The following is a 19,000-nucleotide window of genomic DNA, read 5'->3' as shown; positions in this document are numbered from 1 at the left end:
GGAAGCACCAGAAAACCCTTGGGAGGTAGATTCTGCACTCGGTTACACCTGTGTGAACTCACCGCCCTCGGCTAGCACAGTGATGCTATGTTTTCTCTGTAAAACCATGCCATCAAATATCTAGACACATTGATCTGCAAACTGACATCTAGCTGGATTACTTGTCCAAAGTGTCTTGCGGAGAAATAGCCCTGGAATATTCAAAACAATCTGCATTATCATCAGGCAGTCTCAAATATCCGTGTAGATATTGAATAAAAATGCTTGGCAACATTGTAATAGCAAGTCTTTTACAGCAGTGGTTTTTCTGGTTGAGCCATTGGTTTATGTGCGGATGAGACATCCTCACTGCAGCCCTGTTCAGTCAATATGTACGTGGCCTGATCAAAATAGCCACAGCAAAGATCTTAAGCACAGAGTCTCTCTCTAAAAAAACCCCCAAAAGTTAAACCTGCTTCAAGGTCCTTATGTTTGGATGGCAAACAGTGCTGGAAGCTGGCTTTAGACACCTGTTAGCTTCAGGAAATAACCATGTAGAAACTATAATTTCTTAACGTGCATGTCCAACAGCATGACAAGTGCTCAACAAATAATGCAAGGGAGATGGCTGTTGCTGCCGGAGGCTTTGCTGGTATTTCACTGTAACAGAACGTGCCACCTCTGCATTTCTGGCCTTCTCATTTTAAGGGTACGGCTCAGGGGATACCGCCGAGCAGTGTGAAGAAGCGGTGGTGGAGGTCCGGGGAGCCTGGGTGCCCGAGTGCAGCTGGGGCAGCAGTGGGAGCTCCCGGTGCTGCGGCTCCGCAGCTGCTTCTGCCCCCGAGGAGCTGCCTGGCAGCCCCAGCAACAGCTGGAGAATTTTATTAGAAAGCTGTGTTTTCTGAAGCCTCGCTCTGCATCTGTGCTTTGTTTTGCTGCAGAGTGTCTCCCCAGAATGTTTTCAGGCTCCACGTGCCTCATCAGATGTAAAAGACCTGCCCATCTCCCTCGTGCTGGGAATCTCCTGATGCTGACTGAAAAAGCTGCTCCTGTGCGCCTGGGTCCCTTTGGAGCTTTGCCCTGGGGTAGCTGTGGATCCCCAGCCGCGCAAAGGGGGAAGCAGAATTTCCACGTTGTTTTTCTTTTTAATTCTCAGGGAAAAGCCTTTAGAAAAATCCTGTCAGTCTGAATTGTGAAGTCTGACGTACAGCCTAAAAATAGCATTTCGGTGAGAGCTGAGAGTGTCTACAATGAACTGACTGGAGGAACAGAAGTTGGCAAATCCACACTGCTCAACATTTCCAAAACTAATTTTCCACATCAAGTCTCCTCTTCCTTTTCCCTGTGCTGTTTAAACAGGAATGTAAAAAGAAACTGTTAAGGAAACCCACATGTGTAATTGTTAGGGGAGGAAGAAAGTTTTGTGGCTGAGAAACAGGAGAAGAGCCAGATGATCCTTTTGCTGCTCCTGCAACAGACTTATGTGACCTTGGCAGGCCAACATTTCCCAGATCATTGACTAATACTGGCTATTTGTTCCTTGGACACTCAGTGTGGGACTGTTCGGATGGGTATTTTCAGAAGTCTTGAGCAGCCAGATTTCTACTATGTTGCTCAAAATAAGAAGATACATTTTTCAGCTCTGGTCCTGAACTTTCCGATCCTCTGCCTAAAGTGATGAAAGTCGCCTCCTCTGAGACGGGGGTGGTGGTAGCTGGGACTGCAGTCGGGCGCTGGCTGTGGAGCTGTGATCTTTCATAGCAGCCGAGCATCTGTCCTTGTGGTAGCAGTTTTGCTATCTGCAGGATATTCAGTCCTGAAGAGTCAACAGTGAGTTCCTGTATTAAAAAATCCCTGTGCCCAGAGGAGCTGGGTAATAATAAGGCTCCTGGACTGTACAGTCCCCCCATTAAACTCCTATTTCTCAAGAGAGTTATATTTCTCAAGTGCAATTTGCTGTCTGGTGTTTGTATCTAATTTCGATGTGAGTAGATGGAGCCTGGTGCCAGGCAATGTAGGATTTCTGCTAGCTAATGGCAAGCAACGAAGCCACCGTTCCCTAGAAGGGAGAAGAAGAGCTGTTTGTATCCCGCACCTTCCCAAATTACGAGGGAAGGCTTTGAAGTACAAAAATAGTTGCTGTATTACACACATACTGTAGGATGTTTACCACTGGAGACTAATGCCTAAACAATGAATTTCGAAGCCACTCCAAATCCGATCCAGCTTTATTCTAAACAGTCATGAAAAAAATCCTGATTACAACAAATGAAACTCTGCTATTTGTTTTCTTTTCACAGTTGGAGATTCTGTACACACAGAGAAGTTGCTTGAGGTCTGAAAGTGTTTATCCTGCCAAAAATAAATGTTCTAAAAATGATCACTTAGCATTCTCTGCATCTCTGCATATTTATTTACCATGAAGAATCTGCTTACAGAGCTTATATTGTATTTTTTTTACATTTCAGCTTTAGTGAAATAGAATTGAGCATGCTTCTTTACCAACACCCATTTCTATTCAAAGTCTGAAAACTGTTTCGTAACTATTTTTGTGCAGGCTGTGGTAAATCTCTAGACAAGTTTATTTAGCAACCAAAGGTGATACTAAGAGCCAGATTTTCAAAGCAGTCTTCTAAATACAGCACGGTGTTTGGAATGTCTTCGCTTTGTACATGCGAGAGCTTGTAAGCTTGCAGGTTTTCAAGAATACAGATGGGTTTGTGTTCAGTATTAGTAAAATTAGAAATAATAATATTAGACTGTTGAACAAAATTCACATTACCAGAGCAGTGCGTGTATCAGAACAGCCTTTTTCCAGGAACCTTGGGGGGGGATATTGCTGGCGGAGATTTCAAATTTTGGGTGTTCTCAGCCCCACCTATGATTTCTCCTCCCCTGCAAATACTGGTTTATTTGTGGATTTGCATATTTGCCAAGAATCTTTGGTGTCGTATTTGGATGTTTCCACAATTAATGGAGCCTCCTGTGAAGTTTTATCACTACCTTACAGAGAGAAACTGGGAAAGAAGTGACTTACTTGAGGTCACATAAGATGTCTGGGGAGCTTTGGAAGACGCACAGCTCTTCTTCCTTGGGAGATGCCAGCTTTTCACCTGTGACCACCTTAGCTCCCTCTGGCTGTGCCATCTTTGGGAGAGTGCAGCGGGCTATAGACCCTGTCGCTCAGGGCTTAATGATGGTCTCTTGGGGAAGTTTCTGCAATTCTTCCACTCCATCTCTCCGTATGTTAAAAGTTTGTCTGTCTGTTCCCTTTGGACCTGCAGAAACCACTCAATGAATTGCTAATGTGCAGTGGGTGGAAAAAGCCTCTAGAAGCCTTGCAAGTGCAAGATCACAGAGCACTTAGAAAAGCAGAAGCACGGTTTCCCCTTCGGCAAGGGGCTTGGAAACCTGGCTGTCTGCCTAAGGCTTCTTTGGCGTTGGGAATCCTTTCCCATCTAACTCAGCTGAGCAGGAAGAGCGGAGGACAGGAGCTTCCGAAGCGGGGACAGAGGAGCACCTTGTGGTGCTGCGTCCTGGAAGCCAGAGGCACGAGCAGCCCGGCTCCCTCCTGCCGTGTGGGCAGATGATGGCCTCTCAGCATGGGCTAGCCTCGGGCACGCGTGCTGAGGCCAGCACCTGCATTCTGTTGGCTGGTTTGCACACTGGAGTGCTCCACTCAGTCAGCAGGAGAGGGTTTTGCCATAAAGTGTAATACTCTTTGGAGAGAGCCACTGTGAGTCCTGTGTGGAAGTCGATTATGGACCTGTGAATCAGCTGTCACGAGGTGACACATTACTGCAGGTACCAGCTGCCACTTGCTGTTTTGCTGTGTGCAGGCTCTTATCCTTCTCTCTCTGCGGGCCAGGCTACCCTGAATCACCTTACAGGTACCGTGGGGTCACACCACGCGTTTAGCATTTGTTTTGGTGCTGGCCACCTGCTCGCGGAGCTGAGGAGCCGTCACGCTGCCCACGTGCGGGATGGGGCTGTCGGCCGAGGAGTCCCTGCGGCTGGGTAGTACACGTGCTTCCTCCGGGCAGCGGGAGCTTGCTGCCGATGCTGACTTCTGCAGAGGCTTGTCAGTGGACCTGCTACTGTGGATTTTTCTTAAAGGGATTTGTAAACAGATGGATAACTTTCAATCTACTTCTTGTACAGCTCTAAGAACTCTTCTGTCATTTCTCTCCTCATTGCAGAAGAATATAGATTGCATTCCTTAGTAAGAGAGAGTGATGGGGATATTTCTTCTCTTGCCAGCTTGGTGCTAGGCCATGGAATTTCAGAAACTGTCCAAACTGCTGCTGCCAGGGCCAGGATAAATGAAGAAGAACCTGATTTCCCCTCTGTCCAGTCTGTACAGATGCTGCCATTCAGCGGGATGCGAATCAGAGTGCTTTGTGCCGCTGGCCATACAGCCTATTGTTAGTTATCGTATTTAATTGTGACGCCCTAGGCATTACCTTGTTGCATTACAGTGGAGGGCACAAGGACAGTGAGGGGAGGACAGACAGAGGAAGGAATATTGATTTTGCAGTAGGGCTCATATGAGCAGGTTTGCTGAGGACAGCCCGAGAGCTTGGTGCCAGCAGTTGAGCCAAGGAGTTTGTCTGAAGCAGCATCACAGAGACTGTGCTGCATCCAGAAGTGCTTAAAATGTGCATGAGAAGTGAGCAGCAATGAGGTTAGAATAAAAAAATAGACAGTCACACTCCCCAAAATTGCAGCTGTCCTGTCCTGCTGTGGCTTGTCTGCCTGGCAGCGGGACAAAGTCTCTTAACCCCTTTTCAGGTAAAAGCACTCTTGGTGTCAGTCAGTGATGAGCTGTCGGGAGGGTGGAGGCACCGTGGCCCTGAGCAGGACTTAGCACTGGCCTGACTTTACACAGCTGGGGGTGTCCCATGGTCTGTGGTGAGAATACCCGTAGTTACTACTACCAATGTGTGCCCACGTGCATTGAGGACACAGAAGCTCAGCAATGTTGCATTTTGTCTTTCTGGGTGCTCCAGCACATTCGTACATCTCTGAGGACACCATAGCTCGTGCCACAGCAAGCTCTAAGGACACTGAGTTACTTAGAAAGGGCTTGGCATCTTCCCAGCCAAGCAGGTTTGCCTCTGTTGCTGTGACTCTCTAGCATGAAGACAAGGGTCTCTCTTCGCAGACAGAACACGTGCTGGTTAGTGGCAGACAAATACGTAATTTTATTTTTTTATCTTGCCTTTCTCAGTAGGTGTGTATTATTAAGCCAGCGTCATTCAACTCGCGGTTCAATATAGAGAATATGATGATCAGCCTTAAAGGTGTGGAAAAGCTCTCTGTGCTTGCAGCAAACAGCAATCTAGCAGCTAAACTCTTTACTGTGCCGTTGTCAGATGTCCCTGTCCCCATGCAAGGATGTAGAACAGTAAAGTGCTTTTGTTATCAGGGCACTGACCACTGACTGAGTGGAGCACGTCTAAATAGAAGTCACTTATCACTTTACATGACTGACAGTTGCTATGTTATAGCTCACCCAGATACCTGATATTGAGGTGTTTAGCAATACTTCTGACCCAGTTGTTTTCCAGGCTTTCTGGAGGCCACCAGTCCATGTGTTACACAGTGCTTGGCATGCGCGGTGACTCTGTTAAGGGTGGCATTGTCTGTTGTCACTGTAACTTGTCTTCTGACAGCTTGTGACTGAATGCGGTGGCTCGGTGGAAATGGACTCACATGCAACAGCCATTTCACCTCCGAAAGCAGGGATGTTCGTTGCAGTTTGGATGCCATTACAGTTCCATGACCTCAGGAGACGGCTCTGCATGCATACTGCCAGGCTGGGAATAGTTGGCATTGGGCAAAAATTGCTATTGTGTCAAGGATTTGGCCTGGCTCCCTACATGATGGGAAATAGGCGCAGAGCCCAGGCAGCATAATGCAGTTGTTTTTTTTTCTGATTTTTACCTGCCAAATCTGGAGCCGAATAAGCACTTATGGCTGATGTCATTCTTTTTTGGGTTCTTATTTATTTTTATAAGCATCTGACTAGCTAGATTAGTGAGATCTAAACTCATCCTACATAACTCTATGCAAATACCTAACATGACTATTTTAACATTTCAGGTTCAGGGAATAAAGTACATCCTGACCTGCTTGCTTTATAAAATTCCTGTGGTCTAATTGAAAAGCTCATAACTTTTTAAAATAACTAGCTGAGTTTTTTCTGTTTCCACTGCAAAGAAGCTTTTTCCAGCTTTTTTCACCGTTCAGCTAAAAAGAACAATGAAAGTGTATCCAAAACTTGCTTTTAATGTGGTCCTGGCACCGCCAAGCACTAGCTTCAGTAGTGAAGGCAGAGCAAACTAATCCAGATCCTATTTTGTAATAAAAGAAGGATTTCCCAGTGCTGGAGATACAATTAGTTGCCCACATATTGATATGCCTCTGACCTCACGTGCATCCAGTGCGACATCTTGCCATTTCTTAGCATAAGAAATGTTCTGTGGTCCAGCCACAAAAGTCAAATTCGACAGCAGTTGTTCCCTTCCTCAGCAGCGAAACGCACTTTCTTCCCGTCGTCCTCAGAAGCAGAGCTCAGCTGTGCCCTCCTCCAGCACAGCTGAATTGTGCTCAAACTCTGACAAGCAGAAAGGCTGGTTATTTTGGCCTGGAAAGCTGTGTTTCGGTGCGAGGACTGTTCCCTGCTGGCCCCCGGCCTTCCAACTACAGCAGCAGCACTGGGCTTGCCTGCTGCTTCGGGTTGCAGCAGCACTGGGGTGGCAGGCAGAGCTGAGCGTGATCGGATCAGTCCCTTTGGTGCTTGGGTTTGTAGCCCTAGAGCCCAGATCCTGAAAGGAGATGCTTCGAGAGAGACCTCTGAGCTCATGCAGATCAGTTTGCAGGACTGAGCCTTGAGAACCACAGTAATTAATAACAACTTGGCAAGATCGTCCTGGATTTCAATAGTTTTGCACTAGAGCAGCATGAGAATACAGCGTTAAAATAAGGCAGACAGTTCACAGCAGGCTGAGGAGGGAGGCCAAGATCAACAGGATAAAACTCGCCTTTTACAAAAAATGCCTGAAACCTTTCTGTCCACACACAGGGCCTTAATTTAAGGCTCATTAAAGTCAATGGGGGAAGAAAACCTCATTAATTTCAATGGGTTTGAATCGGTTTGAACCCCAGTTCTGGCCAGATGACAAGTGTTTATAAGCTGGCCATGGCTGAATTTAAACTGGAAACCAGAAGACGGTCTCCAAGTGTGGAACAGGGAGGCTCTGGAGCCAACTTCAGCAAAAGGGGAGGTGGCAGAAATGCCTTAGTAATTATTAAGATGGAGCGTGAGCGAGCTAAAAAGGAGACTGTGTAATGGGCGGGTGTGTGATGGCAGAGAAGACGTCTCTGGTCCAGCAGCCCTGCAGTAGCCCGGCGGCGGGCGCTGGCCTGTCACATTCCTTCTTTTCCCGTAACTGCTCCGCAGAAAACTGTGGTTTAGGCAACTGCTGTTTCATGCTTCAGGCATAGCTTCATTTCAAGGAGATGATATGCGTCCAAATTATTGAGTATTGGGGGACAAATGCCACTGACAGATTCCACGCAAATACCAAGCTGTCTGATATTTCATCTAACATGGCTTTCTCATTATTGTACTGATGACATGTGATTTCCAGTCATGCTACTCTTTTTGGTACAGAACACGTGCTTAAAATATCTTTTTCTTCAGCCCCTTATGTTTTAGCTGAGCTCTCATTCCCTCCCAAACACGTGCTCTTACGAGTTCCTGAAAGCCACAGTGACATGAATTTCTGATGCTTGAACTTCAGTGTTTGGTGTTTCTCAGATTTTGTGACTGTGCCTTGTAAACAGCGTTGATGTGGTTGGGCCAGCATCCTCACTGCTTTCCCACATTGCCATCTTCTTCCTCAAGGTTCTGCTTCTTTGCTGTGTTTTACTTTGCTTGTTAAAGTCGAGGTATGTCTGTGTCCTACCATGAAGCTGGATGAGGATGCGCTGCGGGCTCTGCAGCGTGCCGCGGCAGGCTGGATTGGCAAACTCTCAGCCTCCATCCCTGCAAAGAGAATGCTCAGTTCTGGCATCTGGAGGGGGCACAGCTGACAGCCAGCGTATTAGATGTAAACATCTAAAGTATAGAAAATCCATTTCCTAAATGTCAGTGCAGTTAGTAGGAAATGCATCATTAGATATTTTAAGGAGGCACCTGTTGTTGGGTGTTATCGTGAGGCTGTGACTGTTCTCTGCTCGGAGTTCCCTGTCTCTGTGTAGTGCTGTCACTGGCTGGCTAGTGTACAAAGTGTAGTATTAGGCTTTTAATTAACATTATATTAAACAATTTTTTTTAATTAACATTATATTAAATAAATTAAATGGGATTCAAATTAAATGGGATTGAAATTAATTGGACTGTAAATGAAATTAAACCTACTTTATTGGTTTTTGAAGTTAGCCCACTTTAATGGAGGAATGATAAATTGCTCGCTGTAGACATGCTGTAGTACTGAACATAGCTTTGATGCAGTTTTGATTTATTTTAAAATCCCTTACAAAACAAAATTACTTTCTACTCTCAGATATTTAACTTACTTCCTTTTATCTGACATTGCGAAATAGAACTAGTTAATATCCAGTATCTCCCTCCTTACAAAAAGTAACCCAAAATTAAGACAGTGATAGCTTTTCACAGATAGTTAATAATATTTCTTGGAAAAAAAAAAAGGAAACCACAAGTCAAAAAGTAACACTTGTCCTTGGTGGATGTAAATTAGAAAATTGTTTCAAAGTTAAAACCAAATTCTGTTCTTTCTTGCTCCAGAATTGAGTGTTACCTGCAGTTAATGAACTTTTTAAACAAGATTGTTAAAGTACAGGTTCTGACAGAATTTAGCAAAATCAATAACTCTGCTGGAAATGCTGTTAATTTGTGTCAATAAGATTTTGATGCTAATGACATGGCAAAAACCCCTTATCTCGCCTAATTTAGTCATCCCTTGTGTCAGACGGAGCGCCACGCTATGATCGAGTACAGGCCAGCAGGAACCTGGAAGAATCAAGCCCAGCAGAGTTACTCTGGGTTTGCACCAAAGCAAATCAGAGCAGAATCTGGCCTTTTTTTTTTTTTTTTTGCAAAAACAAAACAGAAATGTGAGTGCTCTGCAGCACGTTCATGATACAGATTTGTTTTTCTTAACAACTATGAAATGAACTGGCTTAGAGCCTGTGCCAAATTTGGCTGAACTCCTGCCAAGTCTACTGTGCTGATTTGTATGGCAACATTGGCAGCCGAAGCAAAGGTTTACGTTGACTGCTACGTTACACATTTATACAAGACCGGGGAAGTGGTTCCAATTACCTCCTGTTCTGCTGTGTGACCACAGCCAGTCTGAGGGAACAGTCATCTTTTAATGAGCTCGTAATGAAATGCTTGGGCTGAGATTTAAAAGCCGTTTACGGGGCATACGGTGTATTACAGCCTTTTATCAACGCTACTGTGAGCACAACATGTCAGAGACCATTCTGGTGGTGGGAATTAAGCTATTTGTTTTACGGATAAGTATAGTCATAGCTATTTCCTGCGCATTCCAGGGATGGAGAAGTTGCCTTGCCAGTTCGCTCTTGACGTGTTTACAGATGGAGAAGCCACCTTTGGTCTAGTTTTTGCAAACATTGTGTTCCATTATGAAAACGTTCCCAAGGCTGAGGGTGAAGAGTCTGGCTCAGAATATCTCCAGCCCCAGACAGTGCAGGCCAGTGTCTGATCTCAGCCATGCTGGGGAATGTCTGAAGTAATTCCATTAACTTTTCAGCATGTGCCCTGGACAAGCAGTGGAGTAGCTGAGGTTAGAGCTTGACCTTCAGTCTTCAATAGGTCCAGAGTGGGCTAAATTGCTGGATTTTTATTTTCTCTATTTTCTAAGCAGGAAATAGCCCAACTGAGTCCTTTTATGGGCTCTGCTTTCTCAACAGTAAGAGTCTGGAAACTGTAAGGATGTCCACGAGTATCCAAATTCCACAATTAATGATGCATTCCCAGAGTGGAGGGGGATTGCTGCGGTTGCCAACAAGGGCTGGCGATTCTGCATGTCAGAAGCAGCATAGCAGAGCAGGCAATCTCTGAAGGCAGCTCCAGCACCGTTAGGGCCATGAATAATGAGCAAAATGGATGCTCAGTTCAGGTATCAGCCAAGCTTTTAAGTCAGTTCTTAAATCCTGGGACTAAATGTGCTAATGTGCTGTACTGAGCAGAGCTGCCCTGCTTGGTTTAGGTAAAATCATGCTTAACAAAAAGGAAATGAATGAAAATTGGGCAGTGAGTTATGTTTTAATAGGGCCCTGGAAGGTGATGGGAAAATTCCCACTACCCTTTGGTGAGCCTTAAATGAGGCTGTCGTTACTGCATGGGCCTGCGTCTGGTAGAACCAGATGAGAAGGCAAATAACCTCGCTGGTATCATAGTCCGGCCGCTTCAGTGCTTGAATGGAGGTTTTTTCAGTTTGCTACCAAAAGATGTTTGCATCTGAGCCAAAACAGTGTCTTTGCTGAATGCCACTCCAGAGTAAATTTTTTATGATGAAGTTCCAATCTCTTGGAAAAAGGCAGTGTAAGAGAGGTGCCAAACTCCTTGCACAGACCTAAATACAAACCACATTGCTTTACTGGAAAAGGAGATGGCTGCTTTTTATTAAACACAGTCCTGAGTAGGCAGTGCAGATGTTACAAGCATGTGGTGTTTAGGCTGCATTTTGCGACAGGTAGGTTTCCTGGCACTGGAGGTCGACAGCCTAGTCTGCAAAATTACTGAGGTGTATTCTGCTTGCTCTTACATGTCTGCTGCCATTGTGGAAGAATGATGGGCATCACACAGCATACACAGAGCAGCAGCTGGCCTGTTGTCTTTGTCTTCTGTATGTGTATCATCGGGTATGGATACCTGTTCTATAGTAGCAAGCCTTAATGATAAACCTTGTTAGTAGCAAATAAGATAACAGTAAAATCGTGGAACTCTCTAATGACAGAAAATGTGGCAGAAAGAGATTCTGGCAGGTGATCTAGTCTGTGTGTCTGCCCGGTGTGCTGGGCACAGTGCCATGGAGGGGCAGGAAGGACGGCTGCAGAGCTCCTGGGAGTCTGCTGCCCACGGAGCGGCAGCAGGATGCACCAGCCAGAGGGTTGTTTTGTGTGTCTGACGGGTAGGTGATGTCCGTGGTCTTCCTTAGCAGGGAGTTAACCCCCTTTGTGATAAGCTTTGCTAAAACACACCTACTACTGAAATCACTGGATACTTGCCACTGGCTGTGTAACAAGGCAAAATGGATCCGGAATGAGGTTGTCCTGGAAAATGAAGGGTTTTCAAACAGGCCTCAGTCAAAGCCCATGGAAATCATGGACTTTATTTTGGTTTGGATGAAGCCTTCTCACAGGATATTACTGGCAAGTACATCCTCGGTGTGTGAGGGCTGGGTGCCTTCTGCAGGTTTCGTTGTCTTCTGTCAGTTGTGAGGGGTGGGATTCTGGCGCGTGTTGTATCCTCGTTGGAAATGCACAACACCATGGGCAGAGGAGCTGCTTGCCCGGGCCTCACGCCGGGACAGAGCCCGCCTGGCTGCCCAGAAGGGGAAGCGGGCAGCGGTGCCAGCAGACGCAGCCCATCCGGCCCAGTCAAAGGGCATCTCACCAGCAGCTCCCGGCCACTCCTATGAAGCTAAGAAGAAATGGGACATCACCAGGCATGGGGTAGGTGGTCAGAGCTGGCTTCCTTCTAGCAAGGGGTCCAGGCGGGAGCATAGTGTTCCCGCGGGTCGGAGATACAGGAACAAATCTGGAACAAATGGACTTTTATTTTTGAAGGCCTACATATGTCAGCCTACTATGAGGAGATTTTTAGTCATAGACATCTGGATCCCAATGGGCTTGTGCTGTCACCCGATGGAGCAAAATAATTGAAATGCAGCAAAATACATAATCATTGGATGGGAAACATGGGAGAGGATTCGTGGCCTCTTGTGTGATTTCAGTAAATTGCGATGTGCGTTATCATTATCAGGTAAGCATATTGCACAGGGATTCCTCACAGATCTTGAACCTCTTGTTGCTACAGCTTACAGATGACTTTCTCAAACATTGAGTATCATCTTGCTGGCTTCCTGAAGTTGAGAAGTATTGAGTGTATTTCTGTGCCTGTGTGTTAAATATACAAAAAGCGTGAAGGCTCTAGACGTGACTCAGGTCATGAGTCAAAGAAACAGTGGGATTTTTAATTAGGTCGTTTTCTTTAAGGCTGACAATACATCTGAGAATTTGACATTTATTTATGAATGCATTCCAGATTTGCACACTGCATATCAAAACCTAGGACAAGCCTAGGGCAGGGTGGGGTAGTGTGCTGAGATACTGTGTCTGACTTGCCCTCCTGCCCGCAAGTGAAATTCTTTCCATCTGAGTCCTCGCGAGGCGGTGCTGGGTGAAGCGGAGCCTTTGGCAGAAGATTGTCTTGTCCCTACTCCTGCCCCTGAGTCAACCAAGAAAGTTTGCTTTGTTTTCACCCACTTCTGCCTCCCCTCTGGCATCCCATCTGCCTCTGAGGGTGCTGCCTCCCATCTTCTGTTCTCACCAGGGTGGGGAACTTGCCATCTTGCCTGCCTGCTTTTTCTTTTGCTTGCACTGTTGGAACGGGCCCCTGGAATGAAACAGGACTCCTTTCTTTCCCAGGTGGCCATCTTCTCTGCCCAGACCCGCAGTGTGTCCTAACACAACTCCTTTACTTCCCGGAGATATCCATGTGATGTTCTTGGGGGATAGAATGGGAGGCAGTCCCCGCTCACAGCCCTCCTGGGGCTCCCACTCTCCAGACTCGGTGTTCTACATCGTGTAGGTACAACAGCTGCGTCTCAGGGCAAAGTGTCTGACTAAAACGTTGCTGATGCATAAGCAGAAAGCAGGAATGACTCTCTTCTCCCCAGGGCTGTGCTGACTCCACGAGCTAACAGGAGTGGCAAGCAGTAAATGTATCCACATGGTTACTGAAGTGAGAGGCTTTGAGTCTGAATTCATGCGGCTATCAGGTCTAGTGAGTAAGTAGACAGTGTTTAAAGATGGCAATCACTTTGATGGCCTTATCTGCTCTTTGAAGCCAAGGAGCCACTCCCTGCCCCAAACACACATGATAAGCCCCATCAGATTCTGCATATCTTCTCTGCAAAAATAAGGGGCTGAGTTGACTCAGCTGGGACTGGAGCCTGTGACTCTGAGTGTGGGTGTGCTGTGTTTTTCCCACACGCATGCCAAGTGGCTAGTGTTGGCACGGAGCGGCAGGGCTGGCATCCACACCAGGGGTTGCCCAGCACAGGCAGGCTGGGCCTTGCTGATTTAAATGCCAGAAGAGGCAGCATCCCCACCTCCCGGCTGCCGCTACCCCTCCCTGGCAGTGCAAAAACTGATGCGTGGTCCTCAGTGATCTCTGTTCAGACCCAAAGGTGGTCAGTAGCTCAGGAGGATGTTTCTTCAGGACAGCTTCGTGTATCGTACGTGGCTTTCAGGAGCCCACCTCTGTGGTAGAGCTTTGCCCTGGAGCTGTGGGGTCACCAGAACTGGCTCAGGGTAACTCAGCATCGAGCCATTGCTTGTGGGGTTCCTGCGAGTGGCACATGGGGAAGAGATACAGAGCTGGGCTGCAGTCAGGCAGCCAGCAACATCAGGAACAATAAAGCAGAGCAAAATTATTTAGAAAGCAACTGAATATTTTCCCTTCCTCCTCCTCACATTTTTTAACAAGCTTCTTTTACCACTAAGAATTTAATCCTAGAGAAAACTGGCGAATGTTTGAGAGGCAGACATACACCTCCACCACACCAGGGAAGGAGCTGGGAGAGGCCTTACTCTGAAAGGAAGGCCAGCACAGAATTGCCTTGTCATCTGAATTTATTAAGTCTTTCTAACCTATTAGTTAATGCAGCAACAGCGCTTTTCAATAGCTACAGCTTGGCAGGCAGGCATTTGGGTATTTCTAAGATATTTTATTTGCCAGTAAAAAATTCACTGAGGACAGCAGAGGGCTTGTATGTAAATGGAGAGAATGGGGATCATTGGTTGGGGAACAGCCCACAGAGTGATCCTTCTGCCCGTGCAGTCTGCTTCAAATCAGTAAACATGCCATGCTAAACCTGCTGTGGCAGTGCCTGATTGTATGTTAAATGGTTTAATAACAATGTGCTAGAAGTCCTAATAGCAGTAGATAGCTTTTTGTGACCCAAAGAACGTACATTCCACCTTAAGGCAATAAAAAAAGAGCTAGGGAGAAGAGAGAGAGAAAAAAAAAGGTTTTGTGTTCTAAGTGCTGATTTGAAGCCAAAGGATTTCATGTCAGAAGTCTTTCAGATCCCTACAGTAATTGCAAGCAATACATACAAAATCGGAGCTCAAATAGCTCCAAGTGTCAAAATTCAACCCGTTTCGGGTCAAGAAGCCAGTGGGGAAATGCTGTCTTTGTCAGAAGACAGTTGAAGCTAGTTTAGAGCAGATAGAAAAAAATGACTCAAAGCTACAAAGCAGAGTTGTCAGAAGCGCATTTCACTTACCAGGCTAAAATGCAATTAGGGCCTGATTCAGCTCTTATAAAAAATGCTGGAGGCGCTTCCATCGATTTCCGTGGGTGCTGAGTCACCAGCGGCTGCTGAGTCACCAGCCCCGAGTGCCAGTCAGGACTGTCAGAGCCCCCGTTTGAAGGCAGCTCTGATTCAGCTGTGAATTTAAGCTTATTTTTCTGTACGACATAATACTAGCTTGTGTCGTTACCTTGCCTGCAGTAGCACTGTGCATAACAGCGTTGCCTGACAACCGATGAAGTGAATGTTTCTTAAAAATACCTTCTGAAATGACAACTGCTTTTTGTCCCTAAAATATGCAGGAATTTTACAATGTTTCCTTCATGGCTTCCTCTCCCACTTTCTATGGCAAAAATGAGAACAGCAAATAAAGGGAAAAAAGCGGCTTCTTAAGAACTGGAAGTGAACTTATTGCCAGTTGCTTTCTAACGGTGTATAATCAGCAAATTTCAGGAGGCTGAAAATGATCATCTTTTACATGTAATAAAATAAAAAGAATTGTGCATAAAAAAACCATTCCAATAAGTCCGTAGAGAATATGAGAAAATTGTCAGGGCAGTCCAGAGAGGAGGAAAAGATGATTTTGGTTCACTGCATGGAGACTCATTTCACATTTGATGTGAAACTTCTCGTGAGGGCAGGGCCTGCTGAGGAGAAGCCCTCAGGTTCAGCAGCGCAGGAGCGCACTAAACTGAGACGTGAATCTCTCCTCTGTGCCGGTGCCATTTAAGGTAAAGGCGGGATGTGCTAAGCGCGTGTTTTGGAGTAGCTGGATGGCCTGGAAGGGCTGTTTGTGAGTTCGTCAACAGCAATTGCTGCCTCTGGAGACTAATAAATGCTAACGCAAGTGGCACCAAAATAACCAGGGGCTCGAAACCCCCCCATATGGTACCCGCTGTGGATATTCCCAGGTGGGCAAAGGGGTGTGAAACATTAAGAAATCAGAATTGTTTTGGCCAGGGTTAGGTGATAGCATGGGGCGAACAGCAGTGCAGAGCGATGTCTTGAGTTTTGTTTGCTTTAACGGATAAAGGCTCCTGACTCTTCCACAAGTCAGGGTTTTGCCCTTTTACCTCCTTGTCCCTGTTAAAGCTTTCAGGGTATCTGCCAGCCAGCTGCTGGCTGAGGTGCTTCGAGGAGGGTGAAGGTGGGTTCCCAGAGGTGGAGGATGCTGGGAGAGCTCTCACAGCCTCCTTCCCTCTTCCCTTGGTGTGCGCTGCCTGAAGCTCTGGGGGAGCTGGTGAAGCTTCCCTGATGGTCCTTATTTCCCACTCCTGTGCGAATATCGCAGGGTACAGGCTGGCAATTTGTCCCTGTTGAGCTCGGATGGTGGCTAAAGCAGGCGACCTCTGCCGCAGCCGGGTGCCGGAGGCAGGCAGAGCACATTTCTCCTCTTCTCTAGCTCCCAGTAAATGCACAAAGTTCACTGCACTTTAAAGGCCTTTCTGTTACCTGTTGAGCTTCACTAGACAGAAGCCGGAGATCTCGCAGTGGGGTGGGTTAGGGACAGGCTCGCAGTCACTTCCAGCCTCTGGTCGGAAGCTCCTAACCGCAGGGCTGCTCCGGAGGACCAGCCCCTGCGTGGTCGGTCGTAGAGGAAATGCCAAGCAAAACAAAGAGTACTTGAGGTTAAAAAGCTCAGAGTGTGTTAGTATCACAAACCCCAATCTCTGCATCTGCTTCTGCCGTTCCAAAATCAGGACAGAGAGCAGCAAGTATCAGGAGGTCATGGAGATAAGCAGGACCCGGCTGACACAATGCCATGTCTGGTGGAGGAGCCGTTACCCAAGCACCAGTGCCAAGGGGACACGCTTCCCTTTCCCTGGTGATTGCTCCAGACAAAGTTGCTCAACAGCCTACTGACAATTAGAGAATTTTAATAGTGAAACCGATGGACCAGGACCCGGAGTAGCCTGTGACACCCTAACATGGGATGTTGATGCCGGGTGGGTGGTAGCACGCGCTGTGAGTCACGCAGCCTTGGGGCCCCTACGGTAGACAAGAGAAGAGAGTTTCTGCTCCGAGACCTCGCTGCCTGTGGTGAGAGGTGGTGCGGCGCACGCAGGCAGGAGGAAGTGGAAGGTAACCTGGAAATCGCAAGATCAAGCAATTACTTGGCCTGACAATAAGCTCAGTTTGAATTGCAAAAATGCGTCTGATCTTCACTTACAAGGGCATGAACTACGCATGGCAGGGCTGGCCGGCCAGGGACTGGCTCCCAGACAGCAGCCGACAGGTTGGGGCCGAGCTGCAAATTCTGTCTCATTTGGAGAGATAAAAGGGGGCAGAAAAACATGTTTACAGTCTCTGTTCTGGTACTTATGGGTACTTGACGGTATTTTTAAATGCTGTGGTACTTGTAGGTCTAAATGACAGGTTTTACATGAAATGCGTGAAGTTTGGGGCCTTTTCTAAATGAGGACATCAGCCCAGGTGCAAACTGTAAGTGCCACGCGCAGCTGGGAATGCCGAGCAGTTGGTAATAGCAGATTTTGATGTATAACTCCTCAATTTGTCCATTTCCACCTGTAGCACTTCTGCAGCTCATCCCTGGCGTGCCCCTGGTTCTGGTATTCACAAGTACGTACACTGATCTCACCTGGAAATTGCACCTTAGCATCTGAGGTGTTTTATCTCCATTCAGCTGATGCCTATCTCATAATAAAATTTCCCATGGCTTATCAGCACTTGACAATTAGATGCTTAACATCCCACTTAATGCAAAACAGATTACATCCTGGGAATTAACAAAACAATAAAATGCCTTTAGGGATAATGGAAGATTTTATATAGATGTGTATATATTTTTATATTTTTATGTTTATACGTACAGGCACACACATACATAGTTGTGAAATCTGATGATAGGAGTCATCTTTCACGGCTTGATCGGTTTTCATGGCTCGTTCCTGTGCCTGTCCTATATTTGTGTGACCTTTTTCTGGGAGAAATTGCATTGCTTGTTGGAAGTGTCAGGTGTTGGCCTTCTCGAGGTGTGACGAGAGGCCGAGGGCAGGCGGGGGGTCCTCAGCCTGAGGGTCCCCAGCGCGGGGTCCCCAGCCGGGGGCTGAGCTCTCCCCGCCGTGCCCAGCAGCTTTGCTCCCTCTTGTGGCAATCCAAACAGTTTGGTCTGTCCCCGGGCGGGGGGTGGCTTATCCCACCCGGTGAGTGTCCGTGGAAGTGGTCAGCGAGGGAGGACGTGGGAGAGGCCCAGCCGCAGGGCTGGGCAGCCCCATAGCAGCCCCATGGCCAGACCCACTCGTGTTTGGGAATCCCTCCCCGGGTCAGGGGTGTGGGTCTGGTCCCACGAGCTGCTCCCGGGCCAGTTGCGGCAGGGCCTCTGCCCACCAAGTTTAAATATAGCCGGTCATCTCGAGCTTTATCACACAGCATGATTGTTTTAACCCCAGTTCTTGCACGTTGCTGAGGCTGGAGCTGTCAGGAATAGCTGCGTTGCTGGAGAAAGCCGGGGAGTCATCTTGCCACTGCTGGGATCCCCACAGAGCAGAGCGTTCTGCCTGTGTTTCCAGCCCTGCCATCAGCACTCTTGTTGCTCGGACTTCCAGAGGAGGCACACGGTCCAGCCTCGTGGGCTTGCAGGACCTGTCCCCTGGGATTTACAAAATTACAGAAGGGAATGAAAGGACTGAAGGGTCACAGCAGTTAGTGAAAAGTAAAAAAAAAGACTCAGAAATAAGTTTTTAAAGAGAAAAAGTCATTCAATTCATTGGTACAGTGCCTGCGTGTGGAGGGCTGAGCTGCCTGGTGCTGGAGCAAGAGCTGGGGACCTGCTCAGTGCCTTCGTCTGCTGGCGGATGCCCTCAGCACCCTCTCAGGGAACAGGGCCAGATCCTGGGCTGGGTGATTCAAGTGCAATCCTTCCAACTCCCTGTCTCAGGGTGGCCTGGGTGGGCCTGGCCTGGCCTCCCCTCGCCCTGCACGCTGCCGTGCCCACCGCGGCACACACGGGCCAGAGCAGAGGTTTGCTGTTCCCACGAGGAATGCTTGGGATGCCCTGTCTGTGTATTGCTTGGTAAATGCTGATCTTTTGGCTGCCTGCCTTCAAAGAAGAAGAAATTTCTGTTGCAGTCTGGTCATCCTTCCAATAACTGACCAAATGCAATAGTTCGGATCCTAACACACAGAGTGTTTATTCATTTAACTGGTGATTTCTGTCACAGTGTTGCTCTGCGGAGCCCCTGGAGACAGCAGCCCGGTGATACAGTGCACCACACACACAGAAAAAGCCACTCGTGCCCTAAAGCATGTAAATAAGTGCCAGGCATAGCACTGTTACCTCTCTTCTGAAATATGAGAATATCTCTGTCTAATAGTGCTTTACAAAAGGTCAGTGCCATTAACCCCGTTTTACAGAGGGGGAAACTGAGGAATTGAGCTTTTATCCGTGGTCAGCCAGCAGG

Source organism: Opisthocomus hoazin, chromosome 21 (genome assembly GCF_030867145.1).
Source record: "Opisthocomus hoazin isolate bOpiHoa1 chromosome 21, bOpiHoa1.hap1, whole genome shotgun sequence".
NCBI classification, from domain to species: Eukaryota; Metazoa; Chordata; class Aves; order Opisthocomiformes; family Opisthocomidae; genus Opisthocomus; species Opisthocomus hoazin.
This window is presented reverse-complemented; position numbering follows the sequence as displayed.